Source organism: Saimiri boliviensis, chromosome 3 (assembly GCF_048565385.1).
Source record: "Saimiri boliviensis isolate mSaiBol1 chromosome 3, mSaiBol1.pri, whole genome shotgun sequence".
Taxonomy (NCBI): Eukaryota; Metazoa; Chordata; class Mammalia; order Primates; family Cebidae; genus Saimiri; species Saimiri boliviensis.
The window spans coordinates 147,527,935-147,553,301 of NC_133451.1; the positions used below are offsets into that span (position 1 = coordinate 147,527,935).

The 25,367-nt window shown below is 37.7% G+C and overlaps 1 protein-coding gene across 5 annotated transcripts in view; it reads right to left on the reverse strand.

Moving 5' to 3' along the window:
• Nucleotides 1–25,367, reverse strand: part of IL15 (interleukin 15) — a 99,557-nt gene that overhangs the window by 38,077 nt on the left and 36,113 nt on the right. The window contains exon 3 of one of the 5 annotated variants that reach the window (XM_074396879.1): nt 9,338–9,401. The exons of 3 other annotated variants lie outside the window; for them this stretch is intronic. The gene's annotated coding sequence lies outside the window, so the exon portion shown is untranslated. Of the gene's footprint in view, nt 1–9,337; nt 9,402–22,840; nt 23,567–25,367 lie in introns of those variants that run through there. One more of the 5 variants, XM_074396881.1, reaches the window with a different exon arrangement.

The window sequence follows — 25,367 nt, forward strand, 5'->3', positions numbered from 1 at the left end:
CAACCACTATGGAAAGCAGTACAGAGAACCCTTAAAGAACTAAGAGTAAAACTACCACTTGATCCAGCAATCCCACTACTGGGTATCTACCGAAAAGAAAAGAAGTCATTATATGAAAATGACACACAGACACACACAATGTTTACAGCAGCACAATTCACAGTTGCAAAGGTATGGCACCAACCTATATGTCCATCAATTGAGTGGATAAAGAAAATCTTATACATATACACCATAGAATACTACTTATGCATAAAAAGAAATGAAATAATGTATTTTGCAGCAATTTGGATGGAGCTGGAGACCATTATTTTAAGTGATCTAACTCAAGAATGGAAAACCAAATATTGCCTGTTCTCTCTTGTAAATGGGAGCTAAGCTATGAGGATGTAAAGGCATAAAAATGATATAATCGACTTTGGGGACTCAGGGAGAAAAGTTGGGAGGGGAGTGAGAGATTAAAGACTGCATATCGAGTACAGTGTACACTGCTTGGGTAATGGGTGCACTAAAATCTCAGAAATCATCATTAATGAAACTTATCCATGTAACCAAAACCACAGTTGCCCTAAATCTACTGAAATAAAAGTAAAAAGTAACAAAATTTCATACACTAAGAACTATAAACCTTTTCTGAATGAATGTGAAGACATCAAAAAATGGAAAGCTAAGCAGTGTTCATAAAGGAGAAGAATTTGTATTGTTAAAATAACCATACTACCCAAAGCAATCTACAGATTTAATTGAATATCTATCAAAATATCAATGAGAATTTTCACATAAATGAAAAAGAAATTCTAAAATTCATGTGCAACTGCTAAACACCTCAAATAGCCAAAGAAATTCAGAGCATAAAGAACAATGTAGGAGGCATCATACTACCTGAAATATGCTAAAAAGTTAGAGTAACCCAAACACAAGGGTGCCAAGAACATATAGTGGGTAGAAGACAGACTCGATAAATGGTGCTGAAAATTGCATCACCACATGCAGAGAAGTAAGACTAGACTATATGCAAAATCAAACCAAAATGAATTAAAAACTTAAATGTAAAATCTAAAACTATGAAACTCCTAGAAGAAAATATAGGGGACATGTTTCATGACATTTGGCTTGGCAAAGATATTTTTAAAATAACTTCAAAATCATACGCAGCAAAAGCAAAAACAGAAAAATGAGAGTATATCAAACTAAAAAGCTTTTGAACAGCAAAGGAAACAACAGAATGAAGAGATAACATACAGAATAGGAGAAAATATTAGTATTTGTAACTATCCATCTGACAGGGGGTTCATATCCTGAATATATAATGAATTTAAATGATTCGACTTTAAGGAAACAACACAATTGGAAAAATGGGCAAAAGCCTCTAATTATCAAAAAGACAAAAGGAAACAGTGTTAGTGAGGATGTGAAGAGAGGTCACAACTTATGCACTGTTGGTTGGATTATTAACTAGAACAGCCATTACAGAAAACAGTTTAGAGGTTCCTCAAATAATTTAAAACAGAACTACCATAGGATCCAGCAATCCGACTAATGGATATACATCCAAAGAAAATGAAATAAATACATCAAACAGATACCTAAAGTCCCATGTTTATTGTTGGAACTATTTCCAAGACCCCAAATGTGAAAACAACCTATGTCTTCAACAACAAAAGAATAGATAAATATAAATGTATCATATATTCACAATGGAATACTATTCAGTAAGAAAAAGAATGAAGTGTTGTCATTTATAAGAACATGTGAAACTGTAGGACATCATGTTAAATGAAATAAACCAGACACAGAAAGACTCATATATGGAATCTCACTCATATGTGGAATCTTAAAAAAAAATGGTATTATAGAAACAGAGCAAAAGGGAGACTAGGGAAAAGAAGGGTTCAGAAGGATTGGGAGAAGTTGGTTACAGAATATAAAGTTAAAATTAGATAGACGTGGGAGGAGGTATGCCATCAGCTAAGAACCTGTGACTTAATTGGGAAGCCCATTTGAAGCATGTTGAGCATGGGGAGAACATAAATTGGATTAAATTTTAAAAAGCTCACTAGGGCTACCATATTGAGGAATTATTTGTGTGGACAAGCATGGGCACAGGGAGACAAATTGGAAGGTGCTACAGTAATCCATAGTAAATACTAATGGACGCAGGTGTATATTCTGATGGTGTAGGATTTTCTGATGAATTGGACATTACATTTGAAATGGAAATCTCAAGAATGGCTCTGAAGGTTTTGGCTTGAGAAACAAAAAGAACAGGGCTGCCGTCTGTTAAGATGGGTGAAACTATGGAAGGAGTAGGTTTATGGGAAAAGTCCCCAGGTTTTGAAAGTTTCATGCCTCTTAAATGTCCAGTGTTATCAAGACGTTGAGAAGGAAGTTGTATTTCAGGATAGAGGGCCAGGCTGGAAATATAAATTTGGAATATACCAGTCTATTGCTGATTTGCAGGGCCTCAAGGCTGGATAAGATCATCTAGCAAAGGAAGAAGAAGAGGGTCTAAGAATTGAGCCCTGGGCTTCCCCAGTTCTTTCTTTTGCAGGCATTCCATGATCTTACATATAAGCTTATACCACCTCCATTGCAACCAGATTCAACAGCACTGCCTCTTTTTTCCTTCATTGAAATTACTTAATAAAGTATCTGACCTGGTTAAGTTCACCTCTCTGCCTGCTATGACCTTACCCCTGCAACAGACTGCCTGGAGAACTACCATACATTGAATGATGAAACTCACTTTCAATTCATAATCTCTAAACTATTTATATGTAATAAAATGTAGCCCAACTATTTTATTACTTTTAATAGTCTATCAATTTTCTCAGGTGACTATTGCTCTGCTTCTCTTTTTCCCTTAAGCCAGTATCCTCTCCACGTTTACACGTAGATGATCACTTGCTTATTTCACCTAGAAAACAAGACTCAACAGAGGACTTCCACATCTTCCATTTCCTTGTATCTGTGCCCATCTGCTCTGTTTCCCTTTTACAACCACAGATAAACTGTGCCACTACCTAAGGTAAAACCATCCACTGGTGCAGTAAATACTTGCCTTTTAAAACTTTCTCAACACCATTGTTCCATTAATTGAATCTACTGTCTCTCACATCACCAGTTTTACTGACACTGCTGGATCATTCATATCAGTAATATCTGTATACTATTATTTATCTCCTGTAGAAAAACTCTTGACATCACAAATTCCTCCAACTATTGCCTAAGCTTTTTTTCTTCAGTATAATCAAAATAGTCTTAAAAATAGTCTATATGAGCTACCTCTTTCCTCTCCTCCTGGAATTTTCTTCCTTCCAGAAGAGTGCCTGGAACATAGTATATGCTCACTAATAGTTTTGCTTCAAATGACTAATGAGATTGTCTTATTTATCCAATAAATATAATATGTATCTAAATCATTTAACACTAATTTACTCTTGTTTTCCCACTGTCTAAAAGTATCTTTCATATAAATGCCACTCAATGAATATTTACTGTATAAATAAATCACAAATTCATTAATATTTCAAGAAATAATCATGGAAAAATTGGTAATATACCAAGTAAGAAGTTGGTAAGTGCAAAAAGATCTAGGGGCCTGTTAATGTTAACTATTCAGTTCTGTTCAGCAGGCATTTACTGAGTATCCCCTATGTGTCAGATACTATGGTTGCAAGGGTGAATGAACATGGTTCTTGTCCTTTAGGAATTTACAGAAAAACAACACATACTTTTGTAATAGTATTTGATATGATTTGGCTCTGTGTTCCCACCCAAATCTCATCTCAAACTCTAATCCCCATGTGTCAAGGGAGGGACCCAATGGGTGGTGATTGGACTAGGAAGGCAGTTTCCCCCAGGCTGTTCTTGGGATAGTGAGGGAGCTCTCATGAGATCTGATGGTTCAAAAGTGGCAGTTTCTCCTGCACACTCTCTATTACTGCCTTGTGAAGAAGGTGTCTGCTTCCCCTTCACCTTCTTCCATGACTCTAAGTTTCCTGAGGCCCCTTCTGCCATACAGAACTGTAAGTAAGTTAAACCTCTTTTATAAATTGCCCAGTCTCAGGTAGTATCTTTATAGAAGTATAAAAATGGAATAATACAGAGAATTGGCAGAGTGGGGTTCTGCTACAAAGATAATCGGAAAATGCGGAAGTGACTTTCAAACTGGGTAATAGGCAGAGGTTGGAACAGTTTGAAGGCTCAGAAGAAGACAGGCAGATGTACAAATGTTTGGAAATTCCTAGAGACTTGTATAATTTTGATTAAAATGCTGATAGTGATAAGGACAATAAAGTCCAGACTGAGGAGGCTTAGATGGAGATGAGGAACTTGCTGGGAACTGAAGTAAAGGTCACTTTTGCTATGCTTTAGCAAAAAAAAAAAAAACTGGTGGCATTTTTCCCCTGACCTAAAAGATCTGTGGAACTTTGAACTTGACGGGGTTGATTTAGTGTATCTGGCAGAAGAAATATCCAAACAGCAAAACATTCAAGAGGTGACATGGCTTTTCCTAAAATTGTTTGTAAGTGCTCTCAAAGTTTGAAATTGAACTTATGTTTAAAGGGGAAACAGAGCATCAAAGTTTAGAAAATTTGCAACCTGATCATTTGGTAGAAAAGAAAAACCCGTGGAGAAATTCAAGCCCTAAAGAAATTTGCATAAGTAACAAAGAGCCAAAAGTTAATTGCCAAGACAATGAGGAAATGTCTCCAGGGCATTTCAGAGATCTTCAAGACAAGCGCTCCCCTTAAAGGCCTGGAGGCCTAGCAAAATAAAAACTGTTTTGTTGGCCAGGCCCAGGGCCCAGCTGCTCTGTGCAGTCTCAGGACATGGCACTCTGTGTTCCAGCCACTCCAGCTCCACCTCGGGCTAAAAGGGGCCAAGGCACAGTTTGGGCCATGCTTCGGAGGGTACAAACCCCAAGCCATGGTGGTTTCCACACGGTATTTGGCTTGCAGGTGTGTGGAAGACAAGAGGTGAGCTTTGAGAGCCTCTGCCTAGATTTCAGAGGATGTATGGAAATGCCTAGATGTCCAGGCAGAAGTCTTCTGCAGGGCAAAACTCCTGCAGAACTTCTGCTGGAGCAGTGTGGAGGGGAATTGTGGGGTTGGAGCCCCTGCACAGAGTTCCCTCTGAGGTACTGCCTAGAGGAGCTGTGGGAAGACAGCCACTGTCCTCCAGACCCTAGAAAGGTAGATCTACTGATAGCTTGTACCACGGTCCTGAAAAAGCCACAGGCACTCAATGCCAGCTCATGAAAGTGGCTAAAGGGATTGTACCCTGCAGATCCATAGGAGTAGAGCTGCCCAAGGCCTTGGGAGCCCAAACCTTGCATCGGTGTGCCCTGGATGTGAGAAATGGAGTCAAAGGAGATCATTTTGGAGCTTTAAGATTTAATGATAACCCTGTTTGATTTTGGACTTGCATGGAACCAGTGGCCCCTTTGTTTTGTCCAGTTTCCCCCATTTGGAATGGAAACATTTACCCAATGCCTGAACTCCCATTTTATCTTGAAAATAACTAACTCATTTTTTATTTTACAGCCTCATAGGCAGAAGGGACTTACCTTGTCTCAGATGAGACTTTGGATTTGGACTTTTGGATTAATGCCAGAATGAGTTCAGACTTTGGGGGACTGTTGGGAAAAGTGATTGGTTTTGAAATGGAAAAGGACATGAGTTCTGGGAGATGCCAGGGGTGGGATGCTATTAGTTGGCTCTGTGTCCCCACCGAAATCTCATCTTGAATTGTAATCTCCACATGTTGAGGGAGGGACTTGGTGTGAGGTGATTGAATCATGAGGGCAGTTTCCCCCATGCTGTTCTCATGTTAGTGAGGGAGTTCTCATGAGATACAATGGTTTAAACTTGGCAGTTTCTCCTGTGTTTTCTCTCTCGCCTGTCACTTTGTGAAGACGGTGTCTGCTTCCCCTTCACCTTCTACCATGATTGTAAGTTTCCTGAAGCCTCCCCAGTCACACAGAGCTGCAAGTCAATTAAACCTGTTACGTTTATAAATTACCCAATCTCCGGTGTATCTTTATAGCAATGGGAAAACAGATTAATACAGTATTATAGGATTTTTAGGTGCAAGAAACATCCTAGTGATTATAAAAATAAATCATCTTAAAGAATGACTAAAGGTCCTTAATCTAGTAAAAAAGAAAAGGGCTGGCCGGGCGCGGTGGCTCAAGCCTGTAATCCCAGCACTTTGGGAGGCCGAGGCGGATGGATCACAAGGTCAAGAGATCGAGACCATCCTGGTCAACATGGTGAAACCCCGTCTCTACTAAAAATACAAAAAAAATAGCTGGGCATGGTGGTGCGTGCCTGTAATCCCAGCTACTCAGGAGGCTGAGGCAGGAGAATTGCCTGAACCCAGGAGGCGGAGGTTGCGGTGAGCCGAGATCGCGCCATTGCACTCCAGCCTGGGTAACAAGAGCGAAACTCCGTCTCAAAAAAAAAAAAAAAAAAGAAAGAAAAGGGCTTTCCAGGTGGAGGGAAAATAATGGGCAATAGCACAGGGGCATGAAACAACAGGAAGCACACCAGTAGACTCCAAGCAGTTCAATTCTATTAGCACAAAAAGTTCGATAAAGGGAGTGATTATAATATGGAAAGTGAAAAAATAGGAGTATGTCATGGAGAGCCTTTCTTGACAGGAGAAGTTCCTGTTCATTGTGTTCATGAGTGGAATGGCATGATCAAGTTTGTATTTGATATAGAGCATCCGGACCACTATCCAGAAGGCTTATTTAAAGGAAATAAAGCTTAGGGTAGGCAAACAGTCAATTATGATTGTAGCAGTCTGCAAAAGAACCTAAACTGAGAAAGTCGCAATAGAAATTGCGAAGAGCAAAATGATTGGAACAATACTTCACAGGAAATTTGGCAGGTCTTACTGGCTATCTGGTTATATAGGAAAAGAGAGGAGAAAGAGTCTAGGATAACTAATTGGTTTTATCATTTGGAATGTCAGGGCAGTGGAGCCACTAATTGAAACTGTAAACATGACAGGGCTGATTTGAGGGTAAGTTAACTCACTCAGTGTTGGACACGTTAAGTTTGGGAGGCCGGCGGAATATCAACACGAGGGCCCTGGCAGACAGATGAATGTGTAAATTGGAAGCTCAAGAGATGGCAGAACTAGAGATATAATGCGATAGTCTAAAACCATGAGTTCAGAGATCAAGCCAAGAGAGTCCATCAAGAGAAAATTGCAGTGAGAAAAGGAAAGAACAACAATCTTTAACCTTTCTATAGATAATGGCTTCAACAAAAGGCTTCTAATTGCTTTAGGTTGTTGGTCACATCTAACATACAGCAAGTAATTACAGCACTCTCATATGCTCTGAGAGCACACTTTCTTGAATGTAAGAAGATTTTTTCAATTTGAGTATTTCTGGACTAGATCACATTTTTAAAATGATTTCCACCCTCATTCCCAGAGAAGCTATTATTTAACACATTATGCCTCTTGAAAATTTTGAAAGTAGTGGTCTTTAAGAATGAGACTCTGATACTGATTTATGTAGACAAGGTATACTGGAAAATGTTTTCATGGCCGCTACATGTTGGGGAAAGGGGGATAAGTAAATTGGTCGGAGGGAGGAAAAGTAAGGTCACTATGCAGTCAGTAACCAGACCTTGGAGCTCTGAAGCTAGAGCTGTTCCTTCAGAATTGTACCAAGTTGGGGGAATTAGACCAGGGCTTTTGTAAACAAGCTTCCCCCACTCCAACCCAGGGAATACTGAGTGTAGGCTGCCCTTGGGGAGTGGCTGTGATATTGGACAAAAGAGTTTGTCCCAGAGAGGACTGTCTTCTTGGAAACTAGGAAGCAGCACTCCTAGCAACTTGGATAACAAATTCTTCATTCCTGAAAGGATCAATGACATAGAATGGTATCCACTACAAATGGTATTTAAGAATAAAATGAATATGGCATTTTTTCTCAATATGATTAGATCTTAACATGATCATGAGGTATTAAACAAATTTGTGCTATCACAACTCATTTCAAATTCACTTTAGTAAAAGTTTGGGTTATTTAGAATCCAGTCGTGTTTGGAATAAAGTGGAGAAACATAATTATTCCTGAAATTTAAAAAATAAAATAAAATAGGTGTGAAAAAGATATTCACTGCAAAAGTTCTAGGGTTTTAATGAAAAATAATTTGTCAATGAAAGAGTAAAATAATTTGGGTAAGTGTTAATTTACTGAGCACTTAAGTGTAAGAAGAACATTTACCATGGAGTTAGTGGAGTTGAGGCTTAAGAGCTCCTCACCTGCATTGCCTATAGTGAGGAAGAAATAACTTCAGGCCTGTAGTGGAGGTGTGGAGAGTGGCCTCAGCCACTCTTCTGCCTTCTAAAAATCAGCCTGGGTTTGCAGCAGATGCTGTCAGCAGGCAGGCCGCCAGCATTTCGTTCAAGCTATCTACGCTTCAATGACAACGTAACCCCAGTGGACTTCAGGGAGATTTTGGAATTCACCTGTGACCCTAATAACGTAAATGCAAAGCCTTGTGGCTACTATCTCCCAGGCTCTTGGCTACTTTCTATTTCCTCTCCTCATCTCTCACAGAAAGACCTGTTCACAAGGATAAAGATGGGGAGTCAAGAGGAGGCTGCCAGGATGGAGCTGCTGCCAAGGCACTGGCCTGTCTGAGACCATGCCAAATGAGGCCCAAAAGCTGAACTTCTCTGAGGTCTCCTTCCAAACAAGAACTTCCTGGGCAAGAAGCCACGGAGGAAGTAAGAAATGCGGCATTTCTAATAATAAGTTACAAATTAAGTAAATGAATACTTCCTAAACCAGCAGCAATAAAAAATAAATAAATTGCAGTCCACTTTGCTAGAGAAAAGAATGAATTTTCTGTCTATCCTACTTATGGAACATATTTAAAATCATTATTTGAAAAAGGAAATCCAAGTATATGTATATAAAACTTTATAAGAAATAAAGTATTATAACGAGCCAGGAAATTATTAGTAACAATAATATTTTTAAGTGGGTTATTTTTTAGATCTCTGCTGTCTATAATTTGTGATCTTTTTTTCCCACTCTAGAGAAATACCTTTGAAATGTTCTAATTAACTAATTTTGTATTCATAGTTTGTGATTCATTTTCTCAAAGAGAGCTGAGACACTGTAAAAGCTTGAGGCCCTACAAACCTGGATTCTCTCCTGCGTATAATGTGTTAGGCACTTTGCCAAGCACTAAATTTGATGCTCTCAGTAACCCTATGAGGTAGACACTGTCTTTACCGTGCTTCACATATGAGAAAGCTGAGAATGACGAATTTAAAGAACTTGTCAAAGGTGACTCACAGAGGACAGGCAGTGTCAGGATTTGAACATGTGGTCTCACTCCTGGGCTCACGCTCTTTACATTCTGGGCGATAACAAAATAGGAAATTTATTATTTTGATGCACCCTTGATATGCTGCTTTTCATTTGTCATTCATTATTTGCTGTGCCCCTCCACCCTCCACCCCCACCCCCACCGACCCCACGCTCCATTTTTTTCTTTTTGAGATGGAGTCTTGCTCTGTTAACCAGCCTGGAGTGCAATGGCACGATCTTGGCTCACTGCAACCTCCACCTCCGGGGTTCAAGCAATTCTCCTACCTCAGCATCCCAGGTAGTTAGGATTACAGGTTCCCACCACCAAGCCCGGCTAATTTTTGTGATTTTAGTAGAGATGAAGTTTCACCATATTGGCCAAGCTGGTCTCGAACTCCTGACCTGTGATCCGCCACCTCAGCCTCCCAAAGTGCTGGGATTATAGGCATGAGCTGCCACACCCAGCCTACTGTGCCTCTTTTTGATTAGGGAGATGTGCTAGGTTCTGAATAATATCAAACAGGTTTAAGAGAGTTCCTAATCCTCCAAAACACAAAGACTAATGAGGAGACCCAAATGGCTGTAACAATAAGAATAACAAAATACAAAGACATTTTTAGATGTTATGAAGAAATGAAGGAGAAATAATGAATTAAACATTCTGATTTGCCAAGTGGAAGATTGTGATTAATGGTATATAAACATCTGATAAATCTTCCTTTCATTCATGGAACATTAGGAAGTTAATGTAATAATATTTTAAAGTTTCAACTCAATAGATACATTTGGGGCTATAAATTTTTAAAGTTTCATTTCAGGATTTACCAATTAACAGATGTTTTCTGAGTTCCTATGATGTCACTGGCATTCTGAAGAGCATTTGGTGATTGAATCAAGAAATAAATTTATATCTGGAAAAAATGCAGAGATTTTATAATCTACTTTTTTTTCCCCCGAGGGAGCTGAAGGCAAAAAAATGCATGGCATATCTTCCAAAAATCATCTCTTTCATGAAGTTTTTCCATAAATGACCACAGTCAGACGTCATTTTCCCATTTTCTAGACACAGCTTCGGGTTTGTTGTTCTTTTATGACTCTTGCCTTTAGTTGTGTACCTGTTTTATACATAACTGAAATCATGAGTTTTTAACCTTTTAAACAATTATCAATTACATCTTTAACATCTAAAAGCTATGCACCCTCTCCTCAGAAATATGCATAAAAGCACATATCCAAACTTTAGATAAAATCCTCTGAAGTTAAAACATTGATTTCTGTAGAGGGTCTTAGGACCCCAGGTAGAGGCTCTCTCTTTTGGAATACTGACTCCATTAAAGAATTTGTCTGTATATCTCCAATAGTGTGTAACATTGCAATCTACTGATAGAAGCTTAATATGTGTTCATTGATTTGAATTATCCAGTGAGTAAGTAGTAGCCAAGAGATAATACGAACTGGTTTTAACTCCCTACTTGTCTTGTCTTACACTGTTTCATGACCTATTTGTTAAAGAAAAAAAAATACATAATCACCATAATCACTGCCACTGTAAGCTGACTTTTACAGTGGAAATATGGTAAAAATTAAATTAAAAACTCATTTTGCTACTTGATTATGACTCTACATGCAATAAAAATACATGTTTAGGTGAGAACAGTATCTGTAACATAGAAGACACTCAATATTTGTTGAGTTATTGTGAATACCTGAAAAAGTGAGTAATAAATAATACTGAATAAACACTGTTGTAAATGGAGAAGGCCTTGGAATGGGTGGTAATTGAAGTTAGTTTTGAAGAGTGGATAAAGTTTGAATAGAAAGAACGAGGATATTCCAAGCTCACATAGACCCAGCATAAATAATACTACCAAGTATGAGGAAACCTAAGAGGTGCCACTGACTGAAAAGTATTGAAGGAAGTCAAAGGAAATACATGTGGATAGGCAGGTCGAAGCCAGATTGTATGAGCCCTTCAAAGCCAAACAGGAATCTGATATGATTTGCTCGGCAATGGTATATCACTTTAGATTCTTAGACAGTGATGCTACCTAACAATTGTACTTGACAGGAATTAGTCAGTAATTAAATGCATAACTCTGCACATTATTTTTTAACATCAGCTTGTATAAAAACTCAGACCAGTCATTTACCTATTAGATAAACTAAGAGCCTGATCTGATAAATAACCTTTCTACTTGAATAAATTAGTTTATAATTCCTGGTCATCAGTGGTCATTCCTTTAACAGAAGAAGAAGACTATGGAATACTAAAGAGTGAAAATTTATAGTTGATTACATGCTAAACTTCTGTGTTAATTTTTAGCTATCTGGGTAACAGGCTGTGTCATAATTAGTTGAGGTCATAGCAGGAAATCTCCCAGTTTCACCAATACATATGCCCAACAGGAGCTCTCACCTGCATTGTAGCACTCTTTGTTACTGTTGCTTCCGTAAGTGTATTTTTTTGGGAAGAAAACCCTGCTATGTATCAAGTATTCATATTGTTTCTACATTTCAGCCTGTCTACTAGTCATTACCTAATCTCTCTCCAAATCCATTCACTATATGTTTTGGAACTCTTGCTGTAGATAAAAGTAGATGTGAGCAATGCCTTTTGTCCCCAGAACATCTGACCTAAATCTCTCTTCTGCACCTTTAACATCATGTTCTCCATCTTCAGATAACTGTTATTCTGATAATTAATGTGAAATTACACTTGAGAATGTTTTCCTAATATATGGACAATATAAAAGTGAGCCAAAAGTTATTAAATGACTTGTTCCAAGTTCCCACAGTGCAGTTAGAACAACCAAGAGAAGAAACAGTTTACTATTGTTTATTTCCATGGCCCAGGAATAAATAGCGCTGGAATGCAGTAGCATGATCTTGGCTCACTGCAACCTCTGCTTCCTGGCTTCAAGCAATTATCCTACCTCATCCTCTCAAATAGCTGGGACTGCAGGGACATGCCACCACACCTGGTTAATTTTTTGTATTTTAGTATTTTTTATATTTCACTGTGTTGCCCAGGCTGGTCTAGAACTCCTGAGTTCAGACAATCCACCCGCCTCAGCCTCCCAAAGTGATAAGATTACAGGCATGAGCCTCTGTGTCTGGCCTCTTTTTGTTGTTGTTGTTGTGGTTTGTTTGATTTGTTTGAGACAGAGTCTCACTCTGTCATCAGGATGGAGTGCAGTGGCGTGATCTCGGGTCACTGCAACCTCCATCTCCCGAGTTCAAGCAATTCTCCTGCCTCAGCCTCCTGAGTAGCTGGCACTACAGGCACATACCACCACATCCAGCTAATTTTTGTATTTTTATTAGAGACAGAGTTTCACCATGTTGGCCAAAATGATATCAATCTCTTGACCTCGTGATCTGCCCACTGTGGTCTCCCAAAGTACTGGGATTACAGGTGTGAGCCACTGCACCTGGCCCCTATTTTTTTTTTTATTATACCACATTATCTCTCGTCTTTCCCCAGCTGCCCAGAGAAGGTTCCAGTGTTGGCTTTCCATCGTGTGTGTATGTGTACACATGCACTTACATGAGTACATGTGCCACTGAGAGGTCAAAAGAGAAAACAGTCTCTGTTCTTACTGAGTTGACACATTTTTTAATGTGACTATATAGATTGCTGTGTGTGTTATGGACACACAGAGATAAATAGTAGCGACTTTCTGACAGATATGTTCTAGCTAGTACTCTAGGCAAAAATTATTTTTTGATCAAAAATAATTATGATCAAAAGGTTTATGTAACTCTAGGTAAAGTTAATTTTATTTATGAGATTCAATTATCAATATCTCCCAAGGTTACTTTCAGCAAATTCACAGTTAGACATCATTAAGTAAAATTTTCCTAGTATTCAAATTTTCTTTCAACAAATACAAATTTTAATTCAAGGAGAGGGAGATATTTGTGCAGAGAAGAAAGCTGAATATTGGTGTATGAATCATTTATATGCAAACTTAATGGCTATACTTTGTTGTTAACTCTAAACAAATATTCAGAAAAAAATCACAGTTTAGAATAAACAACTTTCGAAGGGAGACAGGTACACTACAAGAACAAAACCTTACATTAAGGATCTCTATAGTAGAGTGTACTAGTTTAAAAGTTGCATCTAATGTTTACTCCTAATCAAAAGAATTTAACAATTGTTTAGAAAAATCACTTCTGAGCAGAGATTACTTCAATCTATAAGTTCCTGAATTAGAGGTTTACAGTATAAAGCCAAAACAAAATTATGATTCTTTTTCTCAGGAACTACTAAATGAGTCATTTAATGTCTGTGATTTATATACAACCAATGGAAAGAATAAGCTTTCTGCACCAACAACCACTTAGTCAAACCAATTAATGATTGGACGTGAGCATCTGAAGAGATACTGTGGGTTATTAGACGAAAAGAAATCTTCTAATAGGGTAAAAAGGCCTTGCAAGATAATTGCCTTTGGGAAAAATGTTTTCTCAGTTTCCAGCAGAAATATATGAAACATAAATTATATGGGAATGAAAAATATATTAGCAAGCCTGTTACTTCACCTTAAATTCCCTTAGGTACCCATTATCAAGCTAGAACCAAATATTTACATGATGCAAACAACATTATCAGATAAGATGACAGAATTTTTTTTTTCCACTCATAGCATTCTAGCAGCTGTGCTACCACGAGGCATCAGGACACAATGAAGAAGCCTGTCTGGACTGACACTTAACCTTTCATTTACTTATTTTTAAATAAATAATGCACGTGAAGAAATACATGCATAGTTTAAAGCCCCTTTGGACACTGAGAAAGCTGTTTTCAGGCAAAGCAAAAGATTACTATGACTTCTATTACCCCTTTTTAAAAATGTCTTCTCTTCTTCTTTTTATTTTTTTACACGGGTTAATTTAACATGCCAACTCATAAGAGAAAAAAAAAAAAGAAGGAAAGAAATTGTGTTTCACAGTCCATCTCATATAAGAGATCAGAGCAAGAATTAAAAGGCATTCTGTGAGAAGAAAAATGTACAATAATGAAAGACAGGCACTCTCTCAGACTGTACTCAATTAAGGTAAAAGAGGACCATTAATAAGTCTCAGAACTACAGAGAGAATGTAAATGCATGCTGGCTGAGCTCAGTATATAGATGTCAGCTAGTAAGGGTACAAAGCCAGGCTGACATGGCCACAAAATGTAAGTGGAGAAGAAGAAATTTTAATAAGGAAGAACTGGCAGTGAAGCATGCTCACTGCAATACAAATCTCTCCAAAATGTATAATTAATATTTATTGAGGACTCCTTGGTGTGCAGTACTTCTTAGGAGCTATACCTAGGGTAATGAAGAGGTGAATTGTTGAACGTAAAGAATATTTTGTTCTTAATGTTGCAAATATCTGAGGAAAACACCCAATGAACTTGGTTCTAGTGTACAGTAAGGATGGATTGAGTAAGACTATTGAGCCCTGAAGGGGAGGCTGGCAGGAGAGATGTTCTGTAGGAAGAAAGTGGTAAAATGAAAAACAATGTCTGTTTTAACTGAGAACTGAACTTCCCAAATTCAAAAGGCAAGTGCATCTCTGAGTTAAAACTAACACCCAGGTTCTGAGCTTTGAATAGCACACAGGATGGCAACCCATAAAGACAATTTCTGATCAAATTTTATGGAACTTTATAGCCAAGACATAAAGCTGTCTCCATGAAGGAAGCTTTACAACAGGGCTTTCCATCATGTGTTCGACAGAAACAGAACCATTGGAAAAGTTTCTGATATTCAAACAAAAAACTGAAAACAGTGATACAATATTCATTCAGTAGAATGAAGCGCATAAAACACAGGGGATAGCTCACTTCTGGACACAGTATTGGTGGCATTTGCCTTCCTACCTCTAACAAACATAGTCACACTTTCCCTCCAGCTATAATAAAATACTGCTATCAAGTTAGATAATCAGCACATTGGCTTCCAAAGCACAGAGAATTGGTAGTTTCCCTATCAGAATCCTACAGTTTTATGAAGCCACGTACTGACAGGATGGCAATGTAAAAAGAAAATAAAACCAAAAGAAAAACAGATAAACAGCTGTTTTCCCCTGCATTAAAGCATCATTGCATATAGATAGTAGTATAGGTCCTTGTATAGCAGAAACTCTTTTTGTTCTGTTCTCTATATGCTGAATGACAACATGAATAGTTTTGTTCTGTTTTGGTTGTTATTTTCCAAATTTTATTATCAGAAAAATCATTCCCTATGTGCACATTGCTCATAATGTCTTCCCTTCTAGGAAGAGGAGTTATAGCTTATCCTCCATTTCTAATTTAACTGTTCATTTAATTTTCTTTAACAGTTTAAAATACCATGTGGATGCTTTGACTTGTCAAAACCGGCCATCAGTTTTGGGGAGAATCCATCAAAATGATAACATCAGTGTTTCATACAATATATTTCACGAAGAAAGGCAAAACTAACTTTTCTAAGACATTGTGTAGCCATGTTGGCTGCAGTCTGCAATCATCATGTCCATTTATTTTGCTTTTTTTGTTTTTTTTAAATGGAAATCTTTTATATTATACTTTAAGTTCTGGGGTACATGTGCAGATGGTGCAGGATTGTTACATAGGTATGCACATGCCATGGTGGTTTGCTGCATCCATCCCCCCATCATCTGTGTTAGGTATTTCTCCTAATGTTATCCCTCCCCAATCCCTACACCCCCTGATAACCCTCCCCTAGCTCCTCCACCCCCAACAGGCCCCAGTGTGTGATGTTCCCCTCCTTGTGTCCATGTGTTCTCATTGTTCAACATCCACTTATAAGTGAGAACATGTGGTGTTTGGTTTTCTGTTCTTGGGTCAGTTGCACAATAGCAAAGACTTGGAACCAACCCAAATGCCCATCAATGATAGACTGGATAAAGAAAATGTGGCACATATACACCATGGAATTCTATACAGCCATAAAAAAGAATGAGTTCATGTCCTTTGCAGGGACATGGATGAAGCTGGAAACCATCATCCTCAGCAAACTGACACATGTCTGTTTTTTAAATAATTTTGTAACATATCCTAGACAGCAGAAATAATCATGTGTCTTTTAAAGTAAGCACAATCATGCATAAATTAAACATTCAAAGTAAAAGATATTTCTGGTTTAATATAAGAAAGAGAATAAAAGGTACACCTTTGAGAATACAAGAGTAATACAAAAAATTGAAACCAAAGAAAGAATTTTATTGTGTAAAGAAGGAAAAATAATCTTATAACCTGATCAAGTATGACAAGCTCCATGCATATTCAAATTAATTTTACTATAATATGTACACACATTCACCTGTAAAATTTTTCTATGTCTTTATGAGATCCAGAGAACAAATTTCTTAGCAGTCAGACTAAAATAAATTAAATATTTCCAGCCACTTGGATGCTAAGCCAAGTATATCATAGCAGATGTCATTTAAAACAATAGAATTGTGGAACTGCTTGCTTATTTTTATAATTGAGAATAATGGGATCCAGATGTATCTAATGACTTGTTCCAAATTACTTAGTCACTGAGTAAATAAAAGTTGGACTTTGTATCAAACACAATCCACATTGCTTCTAATACCACTGAGCTAAGTATAATCTGGGAGGCTGTCTCTGGCCTGGTGCGTCATGAGGAAAAAGAAGACTGTTGTCACTTTCTTAATGGAGGCAGCAAACAAGATTCAAAAGTTAACAAAGAAATGAATAGTTGTTACACTTAACAGCCTAAGAACTATATGGCATATATTTGTTTATGTTATTTAAAATCAACGAAATAACACATTTGTTTTTTCTTAATTGTGTGCACGAGATCAAATATTCTCCTTCATAAAAACCCATGGCATCGGTCCCTAGTTAAATGGAGGTTTTATGTGATCAAGGAAGGGATTTTTTATTGACTTTGTGTATTTTGCAATTCCCTTAGTGCATTATGGTCACTCAACTCAATTCTCTCTGAAAAGGATTTAACTAAGCAGAAAAAAAATTATGACCACAAATTTCCAAAAGTAACTGCAATAAGCATGACTCTTAGTTCATCAAGTTTTTAATGTGTGTTCATAAGATATGCAGAAGGGAAAAAGGGTATAAAGTAGAAATCAAAGCTTGTAATAAAATAGGGCAGACTATACTAACAAACACAGGTGCAAATCACAGAACTATGTAGGGCATAACAAAACCTAAGGTATGCATTTCTGACCATCTGGATCTCCTATTTTACAGGACCAGTGTGCATGTAAAACTGCTGGAGACCTCTGAGGCAATACATTTGCAGCAGTATATGCGACTAACACAGCCAGGCTGTATAGGACTAAGACTGGTTTGCACCATCACTGCAGATAAAATTAGGTCCTCTGATGAATGTAGTAAAGAGATAAAGCTCTGGAGTTCAATGAAACCCAGGCTGGACTTCTAACTCTGCCAATTATTGTTTTGATCAATCTGATATGTTAAGCAGAATTATGTCCTTTCTCCGCAAAATATTCCACACTAACCATGCATATGATGATGTATCACTCCTGTGATTGTTTCATGTTACATGGCACAGTTAACATTAACATAGAGAGAGATTTTACATAGAAAGGGTGACTCATCTAATCATATAAGCCCTTAAAAGCAGAGAACTTTATCTAGCAGGTAGGAGAAGGGGAAGCTAGAAAGACCCAAATCATAAGAAGGTTTCAACATGCCATTGCTGGTTTGAAATTGGATGAGCCACATGAGAAGGCATACAGGTAGCTTACAGGAGTGGTGAGAAGCCCCTGTTGACAGCCAGCAAGAAAACAGGGACCTCACTCCTACAACTGCAGGTACAGCTGATCTTTGAACAACTCAGAGGTTGGGGCACTGATCCCTGGCAAAGTCAAAAGTCTACCTATAAATTTTGACTCCCTCAAAACTAATAGCCTACTGTTGACCAGAAGCCTTACTGATAACAGTCAATTAACACATATTTTGAATGCATTTCATATACAGTAGATACTGTATTCTTACAATAAAGCAAGCCAGAGAAAAAATGTTATTAAGAAAATCGTAAGGAAGAGAAAACATATTTACTATTCATTAAATGGAGGTGGATCATCATAAAGGTCTTCATTCTCATTGTCTATTGTCTTCAAATTGAGTAAGCTGAGGGGGAGGAAAAGGAGAGGTTGGTCTTGTGTCTCAGGTGGCGGAGGCAGAAGAATTGGAGAGGGCAGAAGGAAAGAAAGGGGAGGCAGGCACACTTAGTCTGACTGAGGAAATACACTAGAACTTTGGACTCTTTTGCTTCTTCATTTCTTTAAAAATCTTTCTATATGATAGCATATTTCTTCCACTGTTTGCTTTAGTTTCAGTGCCTGTATCATAGAAGTGTCCATGTTGCAAAAGAAATCAAAAGCAGCCTTGAATAACAAGAACCCTTCTGCCATATTGTCTAATGTCGATTTGTTTTCTGGCACAGCTTCTATAGCATGTCTTCTTCTTCACAGTGTGGCACTGGTACGAAAGCATTCATTTCTATTAAGTTGTCCTCTCTTAATTCCTCTGGTGTGGTTTCTGTCAGCCTTGAATTTCCCCAACATCCATAACCTGAAATCCTTTACACCTATATATTTTTTTCTTTTTTCTTTTTCTTTTTCTTTCTTTCTTTCTTTTTCTTTTTTTTTTTTTTTTTTTTTTCTGCTGTAACTACAATGTCATCCATAACTTCCTTGATTGGCTCTGTTATAAATCCTGTGAAGTCATGCACAACACCTGGCCAGTTTTTTCCAGTAGGATTTTATTGCTTTGGACTTGATAGCCTTCATAGCTTGTTTAATAACAATGACATTTTCAATCGTGTAATCCTTCCAGACTTTCATGATGTCCTTTCTATCAGGGTTCTCCTTCATGTCACTGACAACCCCTTCCAGGAAGTGCCATGTGTCATGAGCTTAAAGTCCTTATAACCCCTTGACCTAGAGGCTGAATTAGAGAAGTTCTGTTTGGGAGCAAGTACACAACTTAGACACCTTTGATGTCAAACTCATGGAGTTCTGGGTGGCCAAGGGCATTGTCCAAAATCAAAATAACTTTACTTGATTTCAGGGACAAAACAATGATAAAACAAATTCAGAAAAGGGCTTCTCATTATCCAGGTCTTCTTGTAAAAGCAAAAGACTGGCTTCTGTTGTTTAACTTTTCCCTTCAAGGCTCTTGGATTAGCAGCTTTTTAGATGAGGGCACTGTTGATCATAAACCTAACTGCATTTGTACAAAACGGGAGAGTTAGCTCATTCCTTCCTGCCTTAATTCCTGGTGCTGGCTTCTATTTTTTACTAATAAGTGTCCTTTGTGGCTTTTTTCTTTTCCAGAGTAGAAACTCTTGTCTGAATTAAAAACCTGTTCAGGAAGATATTCTTTCTATTTAATGATTTTTTAATAATGTCTAGGAACTAGTATGCTGTCTCTTGGTCTATAGGTATAACTTTCTCATAACAATCCTGTACTCACATATAACTACATTTGCAATATGAGATAAAAAGGTACTTCACAAAATGTGCAAGGTTTTTACACCTGCTGTTGTAGCTGCAGCTCAGCTTCAGGAATTCCCATTCCCTAGGCTGGATTCATTTATCTTGAAATGATGGGCAATCAAAGTGGCAGTCCTTGTTTTATGGTACATATCAGGCAATTCAACTTTTTCTTGTAATGTCATGACTTTTATGTTTCTTGGAAGCATTTCCAGAGTCACTAGTGACACTTCCTGTGGGCCGTAGGGTGTTATTCAAGGTTTATGGTAGTACACTAAACACTGTAACAAATACTCGAGAACTGCAAGAGATCACTTTTTACTTCAGTATGCAATTTACTGGAGATGAGCTGCTCATACAGAGATGATTAGCATCACAGGGCATCTTATGCAGAGATCGCAGCACTGGAGTTCACCTCAATACCAACAAGCAGCGGTTACAAAATTCTTACAGTAGTTCAGTATGTACTGCAATTAATTTTATGCCTCATTATTATTTGTTTACATTTTTGTCAACTCTAAGTGCTTATGTGTGTAAGTTCTGATACATTTTAACTTTTAATAATAGATTCGTGTATATTTTATGGTAGTTAACGATAAAATAGACTAGTAACTCCAGACTAGTGTCACACCTAATTTCTTCCTAATTTTTTTTTTCCCAGTATTTCTAGGCTATACTGTTCACCTTTTTTTTTTTCCAAATTGTCTCAAATATCCAAAAGAATTCCAATATAATTATTCAAAAAATATGGGTATAAGTGAACTTCTGCAGCTGAAACTCATGTTGTTCAAGATTCAACTGTAACTTAATTTTGTCAACAACCTGAATGAGCTTGATAATAAATTCTTTCCAGCCGCCATTAAGAGTCCAGCCTGGCTGACACCTTGATTTCTACCTTCAGAGGCTCTAAGTAGAACATTCAGTCCAGCCTGCTTGGCCTTCTGAGCTACAGAACCATGATATAAGTAATGGTGTTATTGTAATTCTCTAAGTTTGTGGTGATTTGTTACACAGTAATAGAAAACTAATGCATAAGGGAATTTATTTAACTTCTAGAGCTGCTGAAAAACAGAGATAATAATATAATTCATAAACAATTTTTAGGAGTCACATTGCAAACATATTGCATACATAATCTTGTATTCAGTGTGCCTTGCACACCACTTAGCATGCAGTAATACATTAATATGCAGTAACTGTACCTTTAAATACTTTATTTTATGAAACTTCAGAGATTTCTGACACATTTTATATTTCTGAAATTCTCTGCAAAACTGTTAGGGTATTACTTCTACCTGGGTTTCCTTGTGTGTTGAACAGAGTTAGAGGTCTGTTTAAATTAAATTTCAGTCTCATATGAAATACCACAAAAATAATCAAATGACTCCACAAAGCACATGTAAAATTCAATCTGGTTGATCTGTATTTGCATCCCATATAGGCTACACTTCAGCTGAGAACAAAAAAACAAAAATCAAACCCTACATTCCAAAATTTACAACTAGATATCCTTAAAAAATTATGAAATCATAGTAAGTATACAAAAGCACAAGGGATGTAGGCTGTGGTTTATTATTTCAATAAAGATCAACTGAAGAGTTACCTGAAACTTCTGCAAATCTACCATTTTAATATCAACTTTGACTGAACTTTTGAAATATCAAGACCCAGACAGAAAAAGTCAAATGCTATTTAGCATCTCGCCTTTTACAGAGAAAGTTTGCCAATCCCTGTCCTCTGAGATACTTCCACTGGAATAGCCTACTATTGCCTCAAACTTAATAAATCTAAAATCAAAGTTTTTCTACCCAGACAACATTCTCGTCTTTTAACTCTCTATTTCTGCTAAATTCAACATGATGCAACCATAATCCTTGGCTCAGAAACACCCTGGACCCAAGCCTCTCTCTGATCCCTGATCATCTTTTCTGTTTTCTTTTGTCACCACTGCTATTTCAACAACTTAGTCTAGACCTTCCTCACTTTAAGGCTTAAGTCCTGTAAATACAATCCCTGCCTCACTCTTAATATACCATGTGCTTCTAATGAGCTAATTTAAATCAACAACACTGCTTTCATCACACAACCACTCAAATTGTTTCAAGGCTTCTTGTTGCTTGCTATTGTATGTCTATTCCAGCACTTTCAAAGTCTCACTTAATTAGGCATCTGTATTTCCAACTTTACGTTTTTCATTTAGCCCCTTAATATTTGGTATTAGCTAACACATACCAAATATTTACTACTTCTCAGTTACTATTTTAAGTTACTAATTTTTGTTATAACAACTTTATAAAAAAGGGACTATTATTATCATCATTTTAAATGATATGCAAAATGATGACATTCTTCTGCCCCAAAAAGCAGAAGACAAACTTATTTCTTCATCTTGCTGGCTAGACAAGACACTCGCATTTTTTTCTCTCTCTCTCTTTTTTTGAAATTGTACTTTAGGTTCTGGGGTACATGTGCAGATCATGCAGAGTTATTGCATAGGTGCACACATAACCAGGTGGTTTGCTGCCTTCATTTCCCCTTCATCTATATCCAGCATTTCTCCCCACATTATGCCTCCCCACCCTTCCCTACCCCCATGCTGAAAACAATGAGTTCCGGTCCTTTGTAGGGACTTGGATGAATCTGGAAACCATCATTCTCAGCAAACTGACACACGAACAGAAAACCAAACACCTCATGTTCTCACTCATAGGCAGGTGTTGAACAATGAGAACACGTGGACTCAGGGAGAGGAGCATCACACACTGGGGTCAGTTGGCGGGGGGCAAAGGGAGGGACACTCACTTTTTTTTTAAGAGTAAGTAGCATACAGAATGAAAAAGGAAGGTATGAATAAAACCATAGGTGCTGGGTGGAAATGTCATTTAAAATGATGATAATAATGGTCCCTTTCTTATAAAGTTGTTGTAACAAATTGTCATTAAGATGATAAATCTGGGGAATAAAGGAATTAACATTACTTACCTAAAGTTACACATCTAGTAAGTGACAGCTCAGAAGAGAAAACTAGGCAGCCTTGCTTGCATCCGTGTTTTTAGTGCGAGGTTAAGCTCCTCTTAGAATAAACCAGTGCCACCTCCTGTTTGTAAATCCCTACCGCTTCAATCTTGAAAATGAAAGTTGGTCTAAATTGAGTTTCAAACATCGTAGAGAGTGGAAACATGATCTGTCCATGGAGGCTAAACCAGAGGTTGCCCTTAGGGGAAAAAAAGACCTGATGTAAGTTGTCATTTCAACCAGTGGGTGGGAAGACAAAGAGAAACGAAGAAGATCTATGTGAGCTGAATTCTCATCCAGTACTGACACCGGTGAGGGATTGAGAGTGGATTTGGTGGCATGCTTAGTCCCCACACCCAGCCAAATTCCCAACAGATACCAACATGAAGGGTAGTCCCACTCAAGAGTCAGCCAAATGTGACAGAGTAACAAAAGTGAAAACTAGGTAGGCAGAGAGAAAGACTGAGTTAACTCATCTAAGCTTCTTCTCTGGAAGGAATCCAGAAGTTTCTGTCATAACCCACAGAGAGCATGGAAGATAGCTGAGGAAAGAATCAGAGGCTCGCACTAAAGAGGCAGGGGCTGAGTGGCATAAAGGAAGCTGAACCCACCACATCAGAGACAGCTTAAATGCCTGGCCCAGAGAGGTAGATTGAGGCATGGGGAAGCCACAGCACTTCGCTCAAAAGGCCTTCCATCTTAAAAAAAAAAAAAAAAAAAAAAAAAAAAAAAAAAAAAAACCACCTCTCAACAAGGACGTGCATGTATTTCCCACCATATGTGGCCCTAGGTATTATCTCTGTCTCAAAATCAATCATTTCATATGTTTTAATAAAATTTTAAAGTGATTTAACCACAACTGTAAAATATGTGTTAATAAAAGTTAATTGTATATATACATTTTTAATGCACACATTAAATTTCTGTAAAGTGAGCTTTACTAACTGTGACAGCAGTCAAAGTTTAATGTCGCATGAAAAGGTTAACAATGCCAGGTTGGTTTTCACAGAATATTAACATAACCTATTGTACCAGAAAATTGAAATAAGAGAAAGAATTAAATAAATAAGCTCACTAATGGTAGATGATGACGGTGAGGCTCATGCTTATTTATTTATGTTTTTTATGACTGATTCCTAGAGGGTTTTGACAACTGTCTAAGTGTCATATACATTAGGATACCAAAGCAAAAATAAATGCAACCTACACTAGCATAAATTATAACAGAATTTTTTTAAAAAGATGCCTTAAGACTTACTATTTGATTCAACTCTACCCTTCCTTCCTATACCAGAATAAACAGATCCCTAAAAAGCAGAAGACAAACTTATTTCTTAATCTTGCTTGCTAGATAAAACACTCACTTTTTTTATGAGTAAATGGCATACAGAGTGAAAAAAGAAGGTATGAATTAAACCATAGGTGCTGGGTAGAAAACAGTTTTCTCTCTACTCTCATACCATGGCAATCAACACAGAAAACTTCTGTGACCAAGGATGAGAGGATTTCTCCCAACCAACAAGCAAGGAATCAGTTCTGCAGTGATCACCCAATTGCAGTGGAAACAGCATCCTAACACTATCTACCTGGAGACAGCATCAGATCACAGAAGTTGAAGGCTCAGTCTCTACAAGTGCCAGGTTATTTTACCTGGGCTTCTAACCCACCAGTTATAAATCAGAGTTCCCATAGCCCAGTTCTTGGATTTGATTAACTTGTTAGACTGGCTCACATAACTCAGAGAAACACATTGACAACTTTATTATAAAGGATATTTTAAAAGACACAAATAAACGCTGAGATGAAGAGATAGGTAAGGCCAGGTCTACAAGGCTCCTCAGCACAGGAGCTTCCATTCCTGTGGAACTGGGATGTGCCACCCACCCACACGTGGATGAGTTATTCTTCACCTTTCTGCAAGCTTCCACAAGTTCAGCTATTCAGAAGCTCCCCGTTCTCTATCTTTCTGGGCCTTTTACAGAAAATTCATTGGATAGGAATTATTGAAGCATGGACAATGATGTAAAAATATGATTAGGCAAAAAGAGTATGACCTAATATGAATAGACTGAGTGGGGCAACCCAGTAGCGACTGTTTATAGATTTTTCTTGGCCTCTCAGTGCGGCATTCATTCTTCCTGGGTATGGTGCAGGATTCCTTCTAAATGGGGATCTTATGACTTACATTCAGACCATTTCTTTACGGCCAGCTCCAAAACACAAAGGGAGAGAAGATGAGAGTACATTTTTAGTTTCCATGGCCTTCCTTGGGGAGAAAAAGAAGTCAGTTTAAAAAAAGCAGGGGGAAAGGAGGGCCAGGTACAGTAGGTCACACCTGTAATCCCAGCACTCAGGGAGGCTGAGACAGATAGATACCTTGAGAATGGAATAGTTAACATGGCAAAACCCAATCTCTGCAAAAGAGTATAAAAAAATTAGCCAAGCAGAGTGGTGCACAGCTGTAGCTTCAGCTACTTGGGAAGCTGACATGGAA